Source organism: Hippopotamus amphibius, chromosome 15 (genome assembly GCF_030028045.1).
Source record: "Hippopotamus amphibius kiboko isolate mHipAmp2 chromosome 15, mHipAmp2.hap2, whole genome shotgun sequence".
NCBI lineage: Eukaryota > Metazoa > Chordata > Mammalia > Artiodactyla > Hippopotamidae > Hippopotamus > Hippopotamus amphibius.
This window is the reverse complement of record NC_080200.1, coordinates 57,051,560-57,073,131: the sequence shown is the minus strand read 5'-3', so window position 1 is coordinate 57,073,131 and position 21,572 is coordinate 57,051,560. Positions and strand designations below refer to the sequence as shown.

At 39.3% G+C, this 21,572-nt stretch overlaps 1 protein-coding gene across 4 annotated transcripts in view; it reads left to right on the top strand.

The window, feature by feature from the left end:
• FBXL7 (F-box and leucine rich repeat protein 7) overlaps positions 1-21,572 on the top strand; it is a 392,528-nt gene that overhangs the window by 359,089 nt on the left and 11,867 nt on the right. The gene's annotated exons all lie outside the window — the stretch shown is intronic.

The following is a 21,572-nucleotide window of genomic DNA, read 5'->3' as shown; positions in this document are numbered from 1 at the left end:
TCTCAACCCATTCTTTATTCAGCAAATTCTTATTGAAAACCTCTTAAGCGTGAGGCACTTTTGTAGATGCTAGGAAAACAGTCGTGAGAAAGCTAATCAGGGGTACCTGGCATCATGGAGTTTACAGCCTAGGGAGCAGTAGGACAAATGGATGCCTTAATTAAGATAGGTAGTGCGTGATGCTTCAAATGAGGCATACCTTATATGTTGACGGACCCAGGGAGTAGCTCATGAAGAAGTTAGGATCTGAGTCAGGCCTAAAAAGACTTTCAAACAACAGCAACAGAAATGCACAAGAAGGAAAGGGAGACAACTTGGGTAGGAGAGAGTTTAGCTCCTGCTCCAGGAAACAGTCCAGTCGTCTGGAGGTTAGGCCACACCAAGGGAGGTACCAGTAGGAAAGTTTGAAAAACTGTGTTGCAGCCACCTTAGCTGGATAGACCAGAGTTTATTCTGAAGTCTGCAGACAATGGGGAAAGAATGTGATAGATCCAACCAGAGTGGATTAGAATTGGAAAAGAATAAATGTGAAACCCGTGGGGAGACATCACACCATTAATTATCTTTCATAATGTCACTGGACTCAAACAAATAATAATGAAACACACTGCAAAGCCACATGCAAAGGCAATCCATACACTTAGTGTGGACATTCCAGAAAAAAGAAAAAGCTATCTAGCCAGAGTCTTCTACCCCCATGGACATTCCCACCTTATAAATATCGTGCTTTCCCAGCTTATGAATATAAAGATCTCTCTTTAGCCTTGTTTAGTATCGCTATCACATCCAAAGTGGGGGAAGCCAGGATTCTGCCCATATACAGAGCACACTCACGGAGTGAATCCAGCCCCGGCCAGAATCTCACAAGCTAGAACATTTATTCACATAGCAACTACCCATCAGCTCCCCATTTCTGGTGGAGCAGAAATGCCTCGGCCTCTTTCTCCGCAATCACACTGGAAATTCTGTTGATTTACTTGAAAACATGAAGGAGAGGCCATAAGTAATAGGAATCTATAAACCCAGCCATGATTTTGGGTACTAGAGCAGTGCCAGCTAGCGGCTAGATTAATAGACAGACACATAATGTTTATGTGTGTGAGAGAGAAAAAAGGGGAAAGAGAGAGTCCATGTATCAGGCAGCATGCGAGGGAAATGAGGAGTTTGACGAGAGCACTCATCATTCTCGAAGGACATTTGTGCATGGATTCTAATAAAATTGTCTTTGGGTGTAGATATGTGAAAAATGTTTTTATGGGAAATTTAGATTTTAGCCTCAAGCTAAAAATATGTCAAAGGATACATTTCTGCACCTGAAATAGTTTCCATAGACGTAGATAAAACTCACTCTATCCTAGGCTCAACCAACCCTTTATACCTGCAGAAGAACCGCAGCTCAGAGCTGTCTTTATGAACCTGTTCAAGATCACATGCATTTCTAGTGTCATTTCGTCCGTTTATTTCCCCTTTCAGCTTGGAAGTCACTTCATTGCACCTGTTCATCTTCTACCAAGTATTTACCTTTTTGGCCAGCTCTTCCTGTTTCTTATAGGGATTTTTTTTTTTTTTTGCCTTTCTTTTTGAAGAGAACTGAATAATTCATAGAGCTTTCAAAACTGAGTGTGTGTGTATATATATATGTATTATATATATATTTCTTATGTATATGTATGTATGTGTGTATAGATATTTATGGGACAGAAAAGTCATCCTTACCACACTTCTAAACTCTAAATATAATCCTTTCTTGTACAGCTGGCCCTGGCCATGTTAAGATCTGTACTATGGATTTGCAAAGAAAGAAAAAAAAAAATCTACTTTTCTTGGTGCTTGGGTCTACAGACCCAAGGGTCTGTTTATATGTATAAGACATAGATAGGTGATAGATTAGATAGATAGATGATAGATAGATAGATAGATAGATAGATAGATAGATAATAGATAATTACATAGATATAGATAGACACACACATATATAACACATACACACATGCTGTCAATCATTATAGTATTTTTAACTCTTAACTTTTAAGTGTCCTGAAATAATGTTCTGTTTCCAGGGTTTTGCTGATTGAAATGATAGCGTGTAAGATCAGGTACACAGAAAAGCGTTGTAGTGGAGATAAACAGATTGGAACCAAGCAACTTTTTCAACACTTAGAATTTTGGTTTGAATGGCTTGAGAAAATAATCCAAGAAACAAAAAAATATGAAAATACTGGTGCAGCCCCATCAGTTCTTCGGGCACAGGAAGTGGCCGTATCAAAGTATGAGACAAGCCTGGAAGGGTTGTGCCATGCAGTCTGGCCCAACCAGGAACTACCAGAGGCCTGAAAGAGAAACCTGAGCCAAAAACCCGACAAAATAAATCATTCATGGAAAGAAAAAAGAGCAAGAGCTCATAAGGAACTTTGTATAAATAGAATTGGTAAGGGTTGGACCTTTTAATGGGCTTATGGTATTGATCAAAGATAAAAAACTGATTGATTCTTAACGCTATTTTAAAGATACATACCTAAGAAAATGCTACCAAGTTCTTCTTCAGGGTCTTTCATGCAGAAATTTGCCTCTGGTACTGAGAATTGTAGAAAAATGAAGTATTATATGCGGACTCAAGAGCCACTTAACTGGTCATTAGGAGAACTGTTTGGGAGCAATCCTGTTTGGGGGAACCTCATGTCATCTATGCTCACAAGAATATAGTCAATTTATTCACACTAAGAAATGAATGATTGTTCATGTTTTACATTCACCTCTTTCAGAGATATCCTCATTTTAACCTGAGGTCACAGGAGGGCGTCTCCAAAGACAAAAGTGCATTATTGGGATTAGAAAAGGGAAGTGACCCTCTTCACATTCCTAAACTGTAAGCACAGTCTTTCTCCTGCAGCTGGCCCTGCACCACCATATTAAGATCTGTACTGAAGAATTGCAAAGAAAGGAAAAAAATCTACTTTCCTTAGTGCTGGCATCCATGGGGTCTGTTCATGGTGCTACCAGCAAAGCCAGCCATGAGAAAGGATGAGAGAAAGGATGGCTGATGGGATATTCAGCGAGAGAATCACTTGCTTTGGATAGGAATCTTTTACCTTCTAAATGAAATACTTTCTTATTACCTGCAAACTCATTGTTATGGATTCCCTATTGGAGTCAAAGCAACACACAAAAACAAATCAAATATCAACTCTAGAATCTTTTGAGCAAACACTGAAGTGCACCGTACATAATCCCAGTCAAATAACAAATGAATCAATAAACTGAATCCTACGATTGTAGAAATTGAAGCAGTGTTGACTGAATGTAGACAATCTGGTTCAACAAAGGAGAAAATCATGGTTACTCTAACTTCTGATGATATTTATTAGTGTATGTACCTATTGGTCCAATTAGTAGATTTCCAGTTTTCTTTAGAACAATTTAACTACACAATCTGAAAGTAAATTAAGTGAATAACTTGTGAAAAGGGCTTACTTAAAATTAAGAATCTTTAGAAGGTAGCGTACCCTGGATTCTTTTTGAAACCTAAGTTTTTCTAAAGAATATCAAGTAGAAACCTACTTAGCTTCAAAAACATGTAGAAAAATCACAGAAATCAGAAATAGATTGTTTAGTTGCCACTCCAGAAATAGATTATTCACGGGCTACTCCGGTTTCTAACAGCCATCTACTTCACCACCACAGTTTACTGAAAGAGGATGCCAGAAGCCCCAAATATTCCTTCTCTTATTGTATTTTTAAATTAATGAGTCATAATTGATTTCCCCACAAGATTTGTCCTGAGAAAACCACAGAACATTAGAGCAAACAAAAATCTGATAAAGACAGAATTAGGCTGTATCACTCAATTTCACATAGTGTATTACCCCTTTTGAATATAACCAGGCCTAGATGAGTCTCCCATCTCTAGAAGGATTTTTAAACCATACTCAGCACAATGTACTAAATACTCAGCCATGAACATGAATTATTAGCTTTGCATTCTTAATGACTTTTAGGCAAGGTATGATGGCCACGTCTTGCTCAATATTATATAGGTTTATTTTTTCAGGTTAATATCATTCATTTTGGAATGCAAGTGTATAAGGAAATTTAACTGCATTCTCCAACAGTTAACTTGCTTTGTGCAGACTATCAAAGGGGATGTGATTATAGGATGACCAGAAAACTGCACTTCATTAGGACCCAAAAGCCTTCTACTCCAGTAACCCTACTTCTCTTTCCTTGTCCAGTTTTCCAAATGGGGACCGTCCAGGCAGCTGCCTCTGATCTTGTCACCCCTGACCTTCTCTCTGTGACTATAGAGTACAAAGTGACAGTTTTATATTGGTTGTCTTGCTTTCACATGGCCGTGTTTTTTCCCCTTACAGCATATGTTTAATATTTAAGATGGAACAGGATGTTTAAAGTTGTGGCGTTATCAGTTTGTTTTCCTTAGAAGGCACAGATGCCCCAATATGCAAAGTTCCGGAGCTCTTAATATCCTCCCAGCACGAAGTGCCCAACTTTGCATCTCTGTTTACACAATCATGATTATCTAAGTGGTCAAATGTTTTGAGACCGCACATTTTCGCTCTTTGCAGCCATTATGTTGATTGAAAACAACTGAACAATATACAAGGAAGAATTCGATGCTTTGATTAAAAGAAAAAAGTGTCCAGATGACTTGAGGAAGCTGGTCCAACTCAGTTTCCCACATGAGATATTCTTCCATCTGCTCTTGTAATTCCAGAGTATGGCTTAAGTAATGATATTGTATTCACAGTTTGTCCATGACCGAGTGGAGAGCTTACTCTTCAGGAGAGAACTCGCTAGCTTTCTTCGTGGGGCCCCATAAAAGTCTCCAGTTGGCTTGTACAGCTCGAGAGGCAGCAGCTCAATACAGTTCTTCTCTAAGTCCCCTAGACTGAGAGAAGTCACAGAGCTGTCCTCAGAAATCCAACACCATGTTGTCACTGTCAGCCCTTCAGGGCTGATTCAGTTCTTGCCCTTCTGATCTCTAGCTGAGCACACTGTAGGCTCTCAACAGAGATGCCATGATGTTGACCGTGAAGGTTTCAAGTGAAAGGTCTACACGGTCAGAGCAGAGCAAGCCCTGCAGGATTGACTAGCACCCTGCCTGCCACATGTCTAGGTCAAGGGCATTTCCACCAAAGTGCTGGGTGAGGAAGACAGCAGTCACCCCTCTGATGAATCTGGGCTACTTGCAGAAAATCCAAGAGGTTGAAGGCCAGGCAAGCCAAATGAATGCATTGAGGAGTAAAGGCCATTTCAAAGGGTCTAGTAAATTCCTTGTGCAAGATTTCAGGAATAAAATAGTGGAAAATGGGACCCATCTAGGAAAGGAAATTTTCTTCAAAGATCTGGCTCTCCATTCTTTAGTTGGAGGATTCTGACAAGTGGTGTCTACCTGGAGGTCAGTTTCCATTCCCACCACGCCCTTTCCAGTATCGTGCCCACTGGGTGCAGACTCTTAAATACAGGAGTTGGGAGGCGGGTTTAGGTGTAAACAGGATGAGGTCTGAGTAAGGCTCTCCTCACCCTTTGGTATTCTGGCACACTTCTCTCCAGAAAGATCAACACCTTCTTCATTGCCATAGTTTTATCGTTCTATGGCCTCTGGTCTCTGTATGCACATGAACATAAACTCTGACTAGCAACAATTTCTCCTTCCTTCGTGCAAAAATACAGGAGGGGGTAGGAAAACCCAGAATGTATTCAGACATTTGACTTTTTTTTAAACATGATTTTAGTCCTCAATTTTGAAAGATAGAAACATTCAGAAATATTTTTGTGGAATCTCCTTTAAAGGCGATTATGCAACTTTGCAACATAGCAACTGCCTTAATGTTTTTTCTCTATTTCTCATGTATCTCAAATTTTTAAAAACAGATTAGAGGTCCACGTGCCACTAATTCATTTCAAAGAAGTCCAGCACATTGGGCAATAGAATACATATCAATACTTGTATTGTCTTCCACCCTGTCACAATCTAAGGATCGAAACTTTTGACAAAGACTTTCTCTTTACGTAATCTTTGGAAACTACATGTTTATAACCCCTGGAAAAAGAAGGGAGGAATTGGAGAAATAGTGGTTATTTTAGGGCCCTAAGTTTAAGGATGACATTGTGAAATACAACACCCTTAGAACATCTATGGTAGTTGCTACATTTCAAGGTACAGTATGTTATTATCTCTGAATCTAGATGGGTACAGCTTTCTTTTGTATTTGTAATTTTTATCACTAAAGTGATAGGACTACTTTAAGCATTATTTTTCTTGGGAAACTCTAATTTAAAGATGCATTCTTGTGTTTTGATATAATTCTAAGTTTTGAGCCAGATTTGTTCATACTAGGTTATCTTAGTCAAGTGTAAATTGCAGCAGACCCTTTCTGACATTTTGTGTACTTATTCACAATGAAAACATACAAAACTCATAACCCTGATGTGAGTACACAATGCTCTTTTTTCCCTATTTTGAGTATGTAGCAATGCCAAACTCTAAAGAGGGGTACGTTATAAACCTTTTGTGGATTTTGTGGCCAAAACAGGGGTTTTTGCAATGATTAAGTATTAGATAGATTATGGTTGTGATGGGTTGCTTCTGATTTTATTTTGATCTTTACAGAATTCAAATCATAAGAAGCAAAACTGTTTCCAAGGATAAAGGACAGCTCTGGTCAAAGCTCAAAAGGAATTCCAGGACTATAAGATACAAAGAAAGAAAGAGTTATATTAATAACCACACATTTGATATCTTGCACATTAATCTTGGTCCTAAATTTTTCCCTGAGAAATTGAAATCTCTATTTCATAACTATTTGGCTGTATTTATGTGGGTTATTTTTTATAATGAAGAAAAATGTGTCCTTTACATCACATTACCAGCCAAAGAAGATTATTAAAAGTACAAATACCTGACCATTTCTTTGTGGCTTGTGCTATTCTGTGATGTAATTAAGTATCATAATAGTTAATCACTGAATATTTAGCTATATTATTTCATAGAGCTCTTGACATGGCTGAAAGAGCCAAATGGACCATTTTGCAAAATGCTGTTTTAATCATCTTTTTATTTCCCTGATCCATGAAGCCAATGAAGCAATCTTTTAGCTATCAACCGTGAATTTTCTTGTTGTTCAGGGATAACCTGAAATTAACTCTAAAACAATAAAACATTAAAATTTCTCAAAATCTAAAATTAAGGTGCCATTTTCAACTTATTTTCCGTTTTTGAACTGTTTTAAGAGATTTGATCTTCTTCTTAACCAAAAAGGACTAGCAGTGCTTAGAAGCCAAGCTGCACAGCATCTGGCCCAGAATGAGGAATTTTTTTAAGGTCGTTCACATTGAATGAACCCAAACAATTCCTATCTCAAGGCTTCTCTATCTGCTCAGCCTCTGACGGATAAATCTGAAAATGTTTTTATCATCTTTGGTAATCTTTGCTCTTATTCATTTAATAGAGAGAGATTTTAAAACCAAATGAGTAAGTGTAACAACAACAGATCTTGAGGAAAACCCAAGCCACCAGCATGTCACATGTCAGGGTGTTACCATTTGCAGGTAAAAAATAAAGTATTTTTAACTTAGGGTCGAAAGTAATGAAAGTAAGCAGAGTGATTCATCCATGAGAACCATTTGGATATCCTGGGTTGGGGGAAGGCCAAGGGGAAGATGCAGAGGGCAGAATGGGGGCGCAAATCCTGAGTTACCTCCCTGTCCACTCATGGGCCCCCACCCCCACCCTGACCCATGTCCCAAGGTCAAACCATGGCCTTCTGGGGAAACTGTAACTGTAACTTGCACATGAAACATCCTAGTGTACAAAATATCCATGTATTGTAAATGGTGAACCAGAATATACCATTTGGTTTGCTTTATGACTAAGTCTTGAATTTTGGTTAAAAGAGAACTAAAAGCACATGCTGTCCAGAAAAGCTATTTTAAATAGAGATCATCGCCAATGTATCAAATGTATACCTCCTCCCCTCCTGGTTCCCAACCCTGACCTCAAGCATTTTTTTTTTTTCTTATAATGATCTTGGGATTAAGCGGGAGCTTTCAGCACTGATTAATGCCACGTGTTATAATTAGGAACTCATGTTTAGATTTATTTTTTCATTCTTCATCCAAATGCTGCTAAGAGATGTATCCAATAAGTATGCACTTTTAGATATCTTCTTAAAGAGAAATATGACCCAGAAATTATGGACTACTTGGGATATGGGTGAACTGGAACGTTAATAAAAGATCCTAATTCTACAGAAAAATATGCAGTGGGTGTGGAAGGATTTCCCAGAAGTATTTCAGTTTGCTTGAATTCTACACTGCAGCTGAATTTCCTTAAGATTGCTGTTAATTTCCCTTTAAAATGAGGACTTCCTCAAACAAGTATGAATTAATAATATAGTCCAGAATTGGGCCCATGTGAACCAGCCATGTAAAGTCCTGCCCCCAAAATCCAGGGGCCCATTGAAAAGCCAGTCTGCGTGCTACTGAGTATTGGGTCTATTCCTTGGACCCAATAAGGTGGCCCTGGGGTCACTCAAGCAGAGATTATGAGCTTGGACTACAGCAGGAACCCGCCATGCAAATGTATCCCAGGTCACCTTAAGGTATCTGTCCACCCACCAGGCTGCAAAGAGACCCTCAGTAAGTAAATAAAACAATATTTAAATGTACTAAGTTCCTTTATTCTTCCCTTCTCTATTTGATAATATAGAGAGAATAAAGTGTTTCTCTATGTTATTGGACCATTGGTTTTCCCAAGCACTTAAAAATGATAATAGGAACATTGTATTTATGAGTTAATATTTATATAGTACTTAGAACAGGGTTTTATAGATAATAAATGCTTTATACATATTTTTAAATCAAAAGAAATTGTAAAGAATTTAAACAATGGTGTATAATATTTTCAAGTGGTTAAGGAAATTCAGGGATTTGCTTTGCTTTGGAAACATTCTATTTAATTATTGATACTTTACACATTCATAAATTTACTGGCAATTTCTCTTTTTTTCTCACTTGAGAGTTGAATGTGTGAGCTAGACTATTGCTCCCTGTAGGGCCTGTTTTCTGCTATGAACTGAAAATCTATGTTTCTCTTTACCAGAATCTAAATTCAATAGTATACCATCTATTGCACTTTGAAAGATGCAAACGTTGGAATTCCGTAACTATTCATGGAGAAATAAGGCAAAAGCATTATCTGGCAATTGAAGATAGAAAACAATTAAGGCAGCCGTGTAAAGTGCAACTTGAAGTGGAAAATTATGGATTGCAAGCCTTTGCATGGAAATCTATGTGTTTTCTCCTCTTGTCAAGACAAGAGCTGACTCATTTCCCAGGCTTTGCAAAGCTATCCGTGAACTCTCTGCAAAACAGCAAATAAATATTACTGTCTCTCCCACACTGTCAAGGAAAGCAAATTCTGATTATTACAATTGATGTGTGACTCAGTTCTGGGAAAAAACAGACACACACAAAAAATCCTGTTCCATCTTAGGTAACTAAAGTTAAAAGAATACATTTTACAATCCTGGGCCAATATAGAAATGTTATTTTTTTTTCATTTATTGTGAGTTTTCATGTTTCATTGTTATTAGAAGTGAGCAGCAATGTGACTCATCTCAACAGCAGGTACCATGAACAAAGCACTAAGAATTTGGCTCTCAGATACTTCAGGTGATGTGAGCTGCAGGAGATTGTTTTTGTGTGTGCATGTGTCTTTTTAAATATTTTCTGAGTTGATGAATATTTTTAAACTCAAGTGTGTGTGCTACATCAGCCTAAATTAAGTGGAGGGCCAAAGAAAAAAGACCTAAAAATGAAATGTTGATAAAGCACAGAGATGTTCCAACTTGTTTAATCCAAAACACCTGGTTGTTCCGAGTACCAGGTGGTCCCCAACTTATGATTTTCCAGTGTTACGATGGTGTAAAAGCAATAGACAGATTTTGAATTTTGATTTTTCCCAGGCTAGCATGATGCAGTGCCATGCTGTCTCATGATGCTGGCCAGCGGCAGTGAGCTTCAGCTGCCAGTAAACCCCAGGATCACGTGGGTAAACACTACCAGACCACTATTCTGCTTCTCATTTTCAGTAAAGTATTCATTACATGAGATATGCAACACTTTGTTATAAAACAGGCTGTTAGATAATATTGCCCAACTGTATTCTCATGTAAGTGTTCTGAGCATGTTTAAGGTATGCTCAGCTAAGTTATGATGTTTGGTAGGGTCGATGTATTAAGTGCACTTCTTTTTTTTTCTTTAATTTTTGGCTGCGTTGGGTCTTCGTTGCTGCGCACAGGCTTTCTCTAGTTGTGGTGAATGGGGGCTACTCTTCATTGAGGTGGGCAGGCTTCTCAGTGCAGTGGCTCCTCTTGTTGCAGAGCACAGGCTCCAGGTGCACAGGCTTCAGTAGTTGTGGCACCCAGGTTCTGTAGTTGTGGCACATGGGCTTAGTTGCTCTGCAGCATGTGGGATCTTCCCGACCAGGGATCAAACCCGTGTCCCCTGAATTGGCAGGTGGATTCCTAACCACTGCGCCACCAGGGAAGTCCCAAATGCACTTTCAACTTAAGATATTTTCAACTTATGATGGGTATATGTGGACATAATCCTTTTATATGTGGAGGAAGATCTGCGGTTGTTCTAAATATTTCTAGCTCCACCTGAAAGAAAACCGAAAGGGGCTTCTTGTAGGGCCAAGCAAAGAACATTCCCTTAGGTGCATAAGGTGAACAGTTTCTTGGTGGCCACATCCAGGTGAGACTCCAGACTGACTTAGAGATGCAGGAGACAGCTCCTGGCCTCGAAGTGCTTGCAGTCCAGTGGATGGAGAGAGACTCTGTGTATAGGGCTATGGTACGGGTATATTAGAATTCAGTGGAAACAGTAAAAGTACTTACATAATTCAGCCTGGGGGGATCTGGAAAGGCTTGACAGAGAAGCAGACAACCCACTGGGAATTTGAGCAATGACTTGGAGTCAACCAGTTAGTCTGGAGGAAAAAAACTTTTGGGCCAGGAGAGCAACATGATCACGTGCTCTGAGATGTGAACTTGGGCGAAGGGTCTCCTACACACTCTAGAGAAATTAGACTTTGTTACCTAGGTAGTGCCTAATACAATGCCTGGTACATAATAATCACTCAATCAAAAACTATGGCAAGAAGTGTACTGGTTTTCAGGGCTGCTGTTACAGAGTACATGGACCACGTAACAACAAAATTTGTTGTGTCACAGTTCTGGAGGCTAGAAGTGCAAAATCGAGGTGCTGGCAGTGACATGGGAAGCATCCCCTCTTGCCTCTTTCAGCTCCTTGGGGCCCCAGATGTTCCTTGGTTTGTGGCAGCATAACTCCAGTGTCTGCCTCCATCGTTGTACTGCCGTCTCACCTCTGTGTCTGTTTCTGTGTCTTCTCTCCCTGTGTCTCAGTTTTCTCTTCTTATATGGACCCCTGTTACATCAGATTAGGAATCACCCTAATTGAGTATGACTGCATCTTAACTTGATTACATCTTCAAAGACACTATTTCCAAATAAGGCCACATTCACAGGTACCATACAGGGGTCAGGACTTCAACATAACTTTGTAGGGGACACAGTTCAACCCCCAACAAAAGGTATGAGCCATTAAAGGTTTTGGTGCAGGGACTTGGACCATGTTTTAGAAAGTTAACTCTGAATGTAGTGCCAAGGCTATGTTAGAGTGGTAGAGAATTGGAAAGAAGACTAGGGTAAGGACTACCAGTCAAGGAGTTGTTGAGAGAAGACGGAGATGCTGAAAACTTGAGGTGGCAGCAGTGGAGACAGAGAAAGGGAGGGGAATATTTAGCTCCATAGCATAATCAAAGTGAGGGACTTGGCAACTGATTAGATACAGGTAGGATTCAAGGTGATTCCCAGATTTCCAGCTTAGGAGGCAGATTTGACCAGTGGTGATACCATTAACACCAGTACAGAAAGTAATGAGAAAAGGTTGTTTCCCGAAGGATATTGGTGCATTCCGTCTTGTACATACTCTGTTGGAGATCCATTTGTGGGAAAAGGTTAGTATAGATAGCATTGTTCAGGAGAATTCTCTATAGTAATGGAATCGCACTGTATCTGTGCTGTCTAGTACAGTGACCACTGGCTACATGTGGCTAGTGAATTCCTAAAAGGTGCATCCAAGGAGCTGAATTTTTAGGTTAATTAATTAGTTAATTAATTAATTTTATTGGCTGTGTTGGGTCTCCGTTGCTGCGAGCGGGCTTTCTCTAGTTGCGGCGAGTGGGCCCTACTCTTCATTACAGTGTGCGGGCTTCTCATTGCAGTGGCTTCTCTTGTTGTGGCGCACAGGCTTTAGGCACATGGGCTTCAGTATTTGTGGCACACGGGCTCAGTAGTTGTGACATACGGGCTTAGTTGCTCTGCAGCATGTGGGATCTTCCCAGACCAGGGGTCGAACCTGTGTCCCCTGCACTGGCAAGTGGATTCTTAACCACTGCGCCACCAGGGAAGTCTCTAGGTTATTTTTAATAAATTGAATTTCTAGTCACCTTAGATGGCTAGTGGCTGCCCTAGTAGGTAGCACTGGTCTAGCAGGTATTTGGCTATATGTGTTTAATGTTTGGGAGAGATACGTAAAAGAGCATGGTCTAGACTGGAACTTGAGTTTCAGGAGTCATTAACCTAGAGGCAGTTGCTGAAGCCATGTGAGTGCATATGAGCCCATGCGGGGGAGGGGGCAGATGCTAACAGAAGAATTAAGGTTGAAACTCTCTGGAAACACCGATGTATAAGCAGTGCACCACGGAAGAGGGTGAGAAAACAGCTCCTGAGAAGGAGAACAGAAAAGCAGAAGAGAGAAAGGTGCTGCAAAACTTCAGGAGATATTTCAAGGAGAGAGCAGTCCACCACAACATAGGAAAACAGATTTTTATAATAAACTACGAGAAAAGACTTTCACCATTAAAATATTCTTTTGCCAGTAAATGCAGTGGTCATATTTTGTTCACCAAAAGTACATTGTGCTCTAACCATGGATTTTTCTCTATATTCTATTTATCTTCATTCTCCCCCTATCATCCCCCACTGACATGAAAGACATTTCAAAGGTCTGTGGCAGCAACAGCTAGAAATTTATGAAGATGGGACTCTACAGGAAATCTACTGGAACAGGAGAAGATGGACAAGAAACTTGCTTACTGGAAATCCAGAAGAGTGTGCCCCTAAAAACACAGCCCCATAGCAGGAAGGCCCAGAAATTCTTCCCCATGAGGTCCTCAGTAATGACTTATAATTATTGTCAAACACTTTTTTGGATAACAATATCACCTTTCATAGACTCCACCTAACTACTCTGTAAAGTTGGTGGAATTATTTCCACTTTACGAAAGAGAAGATTGGTGGTCCCTGGAGTTTCAGCGACTTGTCTCAGATGATGCAAGTTGCACATTGTAAAGCAGAGGCAGGAATCCAAGTTCATCTGTCTTTGATGTTCTTTCCAACTTAATAGCATTTCCTAAACTTGAGACATTTACAAATGCCATCATGATTTTTGCCATATTGCCTCGCCACCTGTATGACTATTCACTTAATACTTTTAAAAGTAAACTTAACTTACTTAAAAGCAAAATATTACGTTACATTACTTGAAAGACCAGTATCACTTGTCATAATTAAATGATTTTTAAATAAAAATAAATTATAATGAACAGTTTTTTAAAAACATTAAAATGTTATTAAATGCTAGCTAAGTATTGCTGCCTGTCAAAGACTTTGAATCTGAACCTTTCTTTTTATTAAAAAGAAAGATTAACAAATGTTTAAAGAGGTTCTAAAAACATGCTCTACCAAAAGGAGAATATCACCTCACCTTTTGAAAAGGGTAGCATCTAATAGCAGAGGTACTCAGGGATAAAGCATCCTACTTTCCATTAAAGAATAAATAGCATAAGGTCATCTCCCTTTGCCATTTTACACATTTTTTTAAAAGTACTAAGAAATTATCATTTCAACACAAAGCCATACAGAGGCTGTGAATTATAATTCAGGACTCTTACATAGTTTCTGAGGCTACTTGATATTTCCTCGGGCATACATTTTCTTAAAGATCCTTTCTAGATACTCAGCATTGCAAGCGAAATCAGCCTGCACTGTATATTCCCGAAATGCCATTCTGTACATTTCATTGATTATATTTATGGCTTTTAGGGCAATGTGGGTTAAAAGCTTCCTGAGCAGTGTGACTCTTCCCTTTTAGAAGAACTAAAGGACAAAACAGCATCTATACTCAAATCAGTTTGAGTCAAAAGCTGGATAAATTGAGGAACTGGTGTTTAGGCATAAAAGTAGAGCCAGCCGTTGGACTAGGCTGTATCCCCTGATATGAGAGGACCCTCATGCCCTTGTCAAGATTTCAGGGACCAATCACCATAGCTCTACCCTTAATAGGACTGATCCAGGTGACTGACAAAAACAGGGTTTTTGTTCTTGGATGGAAGTCTTAGCCAAAATCTGATCCTGGGGGTGCCACCTTCTGGAGGACATTCCCAGCAAGAACCCTTGAGTCCTAAAGGTAACTCCTTCCAGCTAAAATGCAGGATTAACCTTGCCTATGGAAATTTCTACTTTATAGCAGCCGATACCTTAATAAGTTTTAGGGTGTGTATATGATGTGAACCACATTAAAAGAAAATATTTTGAAATAAAACAAGAGGAAAAAGATCCCTAGATTGTATTTTTTTTCACCAGCCAGATTTTATGGATCTAATTTTTTTAAGCTTGAGTTTAAGCTAAGAAAAGAAACTTTGCTTTTTATGGCAAGAGTTCTTGAGTAGAAAGACGGCTTATAATGGAAAGCATCTTGCACAAAAGTTTTGGTAATCAGAGGGAGAAAATGCAGAGTAGCTTTGTGAATTTTGACTTTGAAAGGCCAGTGTAATGTAAATACGACTTCCTAGAGTGTAAACAGCAGTGGTTTGGAAATAAAAACTTGTACAAAACAGGCAGCTATCTAGTTAGAAGAAAATGTATCTAATAAGCATGTATGCATGAGATGCCTTGAATATTTTTGATACTGTACTATAATTACTAAAGAGGTAAAATTTCCAGAACTTTTGAAACCATGAGAATAAACGTTCATAGGGTTCCCCCCACCCCCGCCCCGAAAAAGACAGCTATACTTTTTGGTATTCTTTACATATTTAATTTACGAACATAAAACATATCGTTCACACATAAATCACATACTTGGAAATGTTTTAAATTAATAATGGAGCCACAAGGTCTTAAACTTCAAAGAATCCACTCTCTCTTATTTTAGACAACAGATGAAAATATCAATATAAAAAAGTATAATTATATTTATGTGACTTAGGATCTTCATTGTGTGAAACGAAAATTAGCCTCGTTTTGAGAAAATCCAAAAGTTTACCAAAAATATTCTTTAATTCAAATGTTTTCCACTACTGTGAGATTTTATACTCATGGTCCTTATCTTGGACTTCTGAAAACTGACTATTTTTTCAGACTTAGACGTACTTTTCTCCTTTCCCATCCGGGATTTTGTGTGATTCAGGTACATTCTCAACATAGAGTCACTTTTTCTCTCCATAAATGCTACAAGCAGCTGGAAAGGGCAGAGCCTTTGCTGTGGAGGTACTTGAATGGGACTGTAGTGCAGAAAGGAGGTGGGTCCGGAATATTTGCTTTATAATCTACTCAAAGGCAAAATTTCCTCCCTTCCAGACCCCACTGGGCACTCAGGCAATAGTAACCACGTGTGTTAAATGAGCCAGTGAATAAATGAATGAAGGGTCACTTTCTTTTCTGCCTATAAATCTGTAACCAAAGAATCTGCAGCAGCCCACCTTACTGAATTTTCATACCCAATGTCTATCCCTATGTACTTGCAGCTTATTCTGTATATTTTCCTGCAGACATCAGTGGTGTGTGTTTTTATGTTCTGTTTCAATTTGGGGCATATATCCAGCTTCCTGATATCATAGGAGACACAGGCTACAAAATACATGTCATATTGCAAAAAATCGTTTGCTTATTTCTCCTTAAATTCTCCCATTCTGCTTTCATGACATTTACATGTGTTAGTTCACCTCTGTCTTTCTTAGAGTCTTACATATTCATAACTGACAACCTCTTTTCCATTTCCATTTCTGTATGTGAAGTTAACCAAACATGTCCTTTTTGCAGATTTTATAATTTTTCCTTTTATAGTTTGTCTGTTCGCCCATCCCTTCATTCACCCATCCATCCTACCACGAAGTAATGCATTGAGTCTGCCTTTAACTGATTCCGTTCCGTTATCAATTCATGTACTTATTGAAAAAAAGTTTGCTCAAAGATTGTCTACAGCGTAAAGAGCAGTCTTGGTAAATTTAAAAAGCCACCTACCTTTTACATTCTGAAAATTTTTCATATGTTATGAAGATGCATCTGTCTCCTAAGAGTTTGGGCATTCCTTGTCCTGATTATTTCAGGGGACATTTGACCTTCAAATAAATGATCCAGGCAGCTTTTGTGTATACTCCTTCTAATGATTCTGTCCAAGAACGCTCTGTGGGTGGTATCTGCGCCTCATGGCAATGTGGATACCATAGAAGCAGCAGGGAAGGGGGGCTTTTAAACAAGCGACTCTGTGCCATTTCATAATCCCCATTTCCAGTTATCAAAAGGACTTGTCAGAATTTAAGGACACTTGATGCAGGCATCTGTAGATTTTATTTTTGACTGAAGCTTTTGGAAATGCATATTTCTCTTGGTACTTTGCAAGTGCTATTTTCCCTGCTCAAAATAATGCCTGGCAGGGTAAATAAAGTTCTTCCATATATTATCCATGCATCTCTCCATTTGCCTAGGGGGACAGTAAAGAAAGATGTAGTTTAATTTTTATATAAATGTATACAAAAGTATACAATGTATTAAAAGTAGGAATAATATTCTTTCAGTTATTGTTATACTATGTTGTCGCCCAATGGGTATCACCTTACTGCTAAGAGAAATAGATCACTTTTGCCCGCAAGACATCAGATACATATAAATTCACTTGGAATAGGTATTCAGATATGAAAATATGTTCATTCCCATCAAATATTCTAAATTCATATTTTAAATTCATAAAAAGTCAATTTTCTTTCTGTTTCTGTCTGTCTTGCCATGTCCTAAGGCCAGGAGGTAGGTTCCAAGTTTCTTGTAACTCTATCAGCTTCATATTGGCCTTTGATCCTTTCCTCTCTGAGTGTGTGTCCAGGTATCAGGGCATCAGCATCCTTGTTTCTAAGCTCTATCAGAAAGTTTAGCAGCTATTGCCAATGTCCATTTAGCTGCCAGTCCTCTGAAAAGGACATAGGAGAAAAAACTATGTACAAAGAGAGCACTCACTCTTTCTGCCGTGCCGTGTACATGTGGAATACACGACTTGGTAGCGGAAATGGCCCTTGATTTGAATTTGAAGCCACACTCTCTTTTACTAACAAGTGGACATTTATACTCTGGGACTCTTGATAGTTCTATATGGAAGCAGTACTTCTTGTTTTTATAAATGGTACCTTATGCCAGTAAATGGCACCAAGTGTCAATGGGTAAGAGAAACTGTGTGGCAACCTGCACATATTTTATCCATATTCTTTATCCATATTTCTTTCCAAATTAAAAGCATGTGTTTATGTGTGTGTGCATGTATTCTGCAAAAAAGAAAATATATTTATATATTTCTATTTCCCCAAATATATATATTTCTTGATATAACATATCAAGAAAAGATACTTTGTGAAAACATCTAGATATGAATATCTCTAGCTGTGATTTGTCTTAGTCTGTTCAGGCTGCTATAGCAAAATACTGCACACTGGGGGCTTACAAACAGCAGAAATGTATTTCTCACAGTTCTGGAGGCTGGAAGTCCAAGATCAAGATGCTGGCAGATTCCGTGTCTGGTAGGGGCCCACTTCCTCGTAGATGTCTGCCTTCTCACTGTCACCTCACATGGCAGAAGTGAGAGCTAGCTCTCTGGGGTCTCTTTTATAAAGGCATTAATCCCATTTATTACGGTTCTACTCTCATGACCTGATCACTTACCAAAGGCCCCACCCCCTAATACCATCACCTTGGGGTTAAGATTTCAGCCTACGAATTTAAAGGGTTGGAAACATTCAGACCATAGCATCACTCATCATTCTTCATTATTTTTATAATTATCGGGTGCTGTTTATTCCATTATGACAAATTGTATCCTTTCAAAAATTCTCAGAGGGTTTTTGACCTACTGTAGAATAAGTGGGAAAAACTCAGAGAGTCCTGGTGTATGCTCTAGGAAAAGAAACATCCAGCTGAAATTTCCCAGACTCCCCTGCTCTCCCCCCACCTCAGTGAGCAGAGAAGATCCATCATGAATTATTGCTGAGAATCCTGCTGCTTGGCGCTGGAGAGGAGCACCTTTACTGTGCTCCTGAGTCTCCCAGAGCAGAGTGTTCCCCACAGAGGTGCCAGACGGCCATCTCTTTCTGAGTGTGAATTCTCTTAATACGTAGGGCATGATTCTTGGCAAAGAAGAGAAAGAAAAAACTGAAAGCGTTACTAAATGCACAGCAGGGCTAGGCAACCTGGATGCATTCCTATAATCCAGTGCTGGGAGTATGCAAGAGTGATGGAAAAAATGAATTTGTTATAGATGCAGGTTTTACAAATCCACCTCCACCCCCACCGTAAGTATAGTTCATTCCTCCAGGGCCCAAATCAAGCTGTGCAGGTCTCTGCAGAACAGTTAAGTGTCTTCTCTTTCAAGATGAACAGAACGTAGGCAGGCAGGAGAGAGATCTCAGAGCCCTCACAGCTGCTAAAATGCCAGAGCTGAAAGCCTAAGATGGCCCCGCCTTCCTAGTCCAAAAGAAGTTGTTCAGCTGCCTCAGAAAAATGGGAACTTCAGAGGCAATCCTTGGAGTTCATGTAATGATGTTTAGCACCATGGTAACTTGGGGTGGCAGTTTTGAAATCCCTGATTGGTTTACACTTAAGCTTTTTCTTAAAGATTTACTGTTTATTTGAGCTGATTACAAAAGAGAGAAGTACATATTTCTTTTCTTATGAATAACTTAAAATGCAATATGTATACCACCTGGGATAGAAAAGTACATGCCAAGTTAGATAGTCATCCTTTTTAAACATAAAATATTTCCTTTCAATTCAAGACATTTATCTGCACCTACTATGTACCATAAACCCATGACAGAGACTGCCAGGACGCAGTAAGAACAGGATTTTATCCTTGCCTCACAGGAGTTTTTAGTGTAATAGAAGACATCGCTGTCATCTGTTGCCACAGTAATACGGTGGTACAAATCATCCCCAAACTCAGCATTCTAGCTCATACATCTGTGGTTCATCTGGGCATCTGTTGACTCCAGCCAGGCTTGGTTGAGCTTGGCTCTAAGCTGCAGGTTGGGGCCAGTTCTGTCTGCTCATCTGATGAGATGATGGGCCTCTCATCATCCCAAGATCAGTGGACCAGCCAAGCATGTTCTTCCCATGGTGATGATAAAAGCCGGCGGGCAAGACCAACCACACAAATGGCTTTGGGCAAATCACATCCCCTAATATTTGCTGGCCACAAGTCACACAGCCAAAGCCAACATCACTGGACCAAAGGCATATACTCTGCCAAAGAAGAACGCCAAGATACATGACAGAGGATGTGGGGACATAGGAAGAGATGCAACAGTGAGAAAAATAATACAGTCAGGCACGTTAGGGAAAGATAAAGTCACACATGCCCATATAACAAAGGGTGGGAATTTCAAAAGGGAAGGCACGTATGCTTAGAGGAGGTGGCATTTGCACTCAGTCACAAAAGGTGTTTGCATTTCAAGAGGCAGACAAGGTGTGTGTATAGGTGTCTGGGCACCCAGATGGGGTGGGGTGGGGAGACAGGTGTGTGTATAGGTGTCTGGGCATGCCCCAGGGGCAGAGTGGGACACACGTGTGGGACATTTTCAGTGTTAGATTACAGAGAAGTAAATTCAAAAGAAAACAGAAGTAGAAAAAGTATATCAATAAGAAAACTACAAGTAGACAGCAGAGATGTCCTGTGTCAGAAGTTCTTGTGTTATATGTTATTGCCAGAAGTTCTTTGAAAAGACAAGTGTTTGAAAATTCCCAAGGTACGAAATGTGAAAAAGCACACAAGGACAGAATTTTTGTTTAAGTCTTTAGAACTACAATTAGAGCTGGAAATGACTTAGAAATTCATATAGATCAACTCACTTATTTCACGGATAAAGAAATGTGTATTTTGGAAGTAAATTCATTCCCCCTCTCTCTTTCTGTGTATATATATATATATATAAATGTATATTCACACATGTCTGTATGAAATATATAAACATATTTAGAAAGAGAATATATGTCTTCCTAAATAAATCTATCCATCTAAATATGTAAAATATATAATATATAACTATGTTTATATAGCAGGAGGATAAATTCTTTCATATATATATATATCACGGTTGGGGGAGAGGCAGATATGAAATGAGCAGACTTCTTAAAGTAGAATTCTAAAGAACTCTCAATCCCTCATAAACTTAAAAACCACTTGCATCTTCATCAAGTGATCTTTCTGGTTCCAAGGAACAGAATATGAGTCACATTATTCAAATGCAAAGGCAGGAGTGATTAATAAGAAGGAAAATTAAGTGTTACCACAGATTTTCAAGGCCTGGAAATACCATCTGAAGTGCCTAGTCTAACAGAGGAAGAAAGCAGCTTGGTTCCCCAAAACCCAGACCACGGAGTTTGGGGTACCATTATCAAAAGATTATTTATAGTGAGGTGGATGGACCTAGAGTCTGTCATACTGAGTGAAGTAAGTCAGAAAGAGAAAAACAAGTAACAAATACCGTATGCTAACACATATATGTTGAATCTAAAAAAATGGTACTGATGAACCCAGTGACAAGAGGAAGAATAAAGACACAGATGTAGAAAACAGACTTGAGGACACGGGGCGGGGGGGTGGGGGGGAAGGAGAAGCTGAGACAAAGTGAAAGAGTAGCACTGAGATTTATACACTACCAAATGTAAAATAGATAGCTAGTGGGAAGCAACTGCCTAACACAGGGAGATCAACTCGATGCTTGCTGATGACCTAGAGGGGTGGGATAGGGAAGGGTGAGAGGGAGGCTTAAGAGGGAGGGGATTTGGGGATATATGTGTAAATACAGCTGATTTGCTTTGTTGTACAGCAGAAACTGGCACAATAGTGTAAACCTATTATAGGCCAATAAAGATCAAAAAAAAAAAAAAGATGGGGGAAGGACACTAGCGGGCAGGTGAGGGCAAAGACAGCACTGGCCAGTCTTCCGTCTTGAGACACACATTCCCCTCATTTGTAAGTGAAGCCTAATCACCCGCCTAGCTAAAGTATAATTAGAAAAGAAAACTCAGTTTGTGTTCATAATACATGATCTTTCTTCCCAGTATAGAAATAATGCAACTTTGAAGCTGTGCCCTTTAGATAATCACCAGTAATGCAGATCAAAGGTCAGCAAACTATAGCCCTGG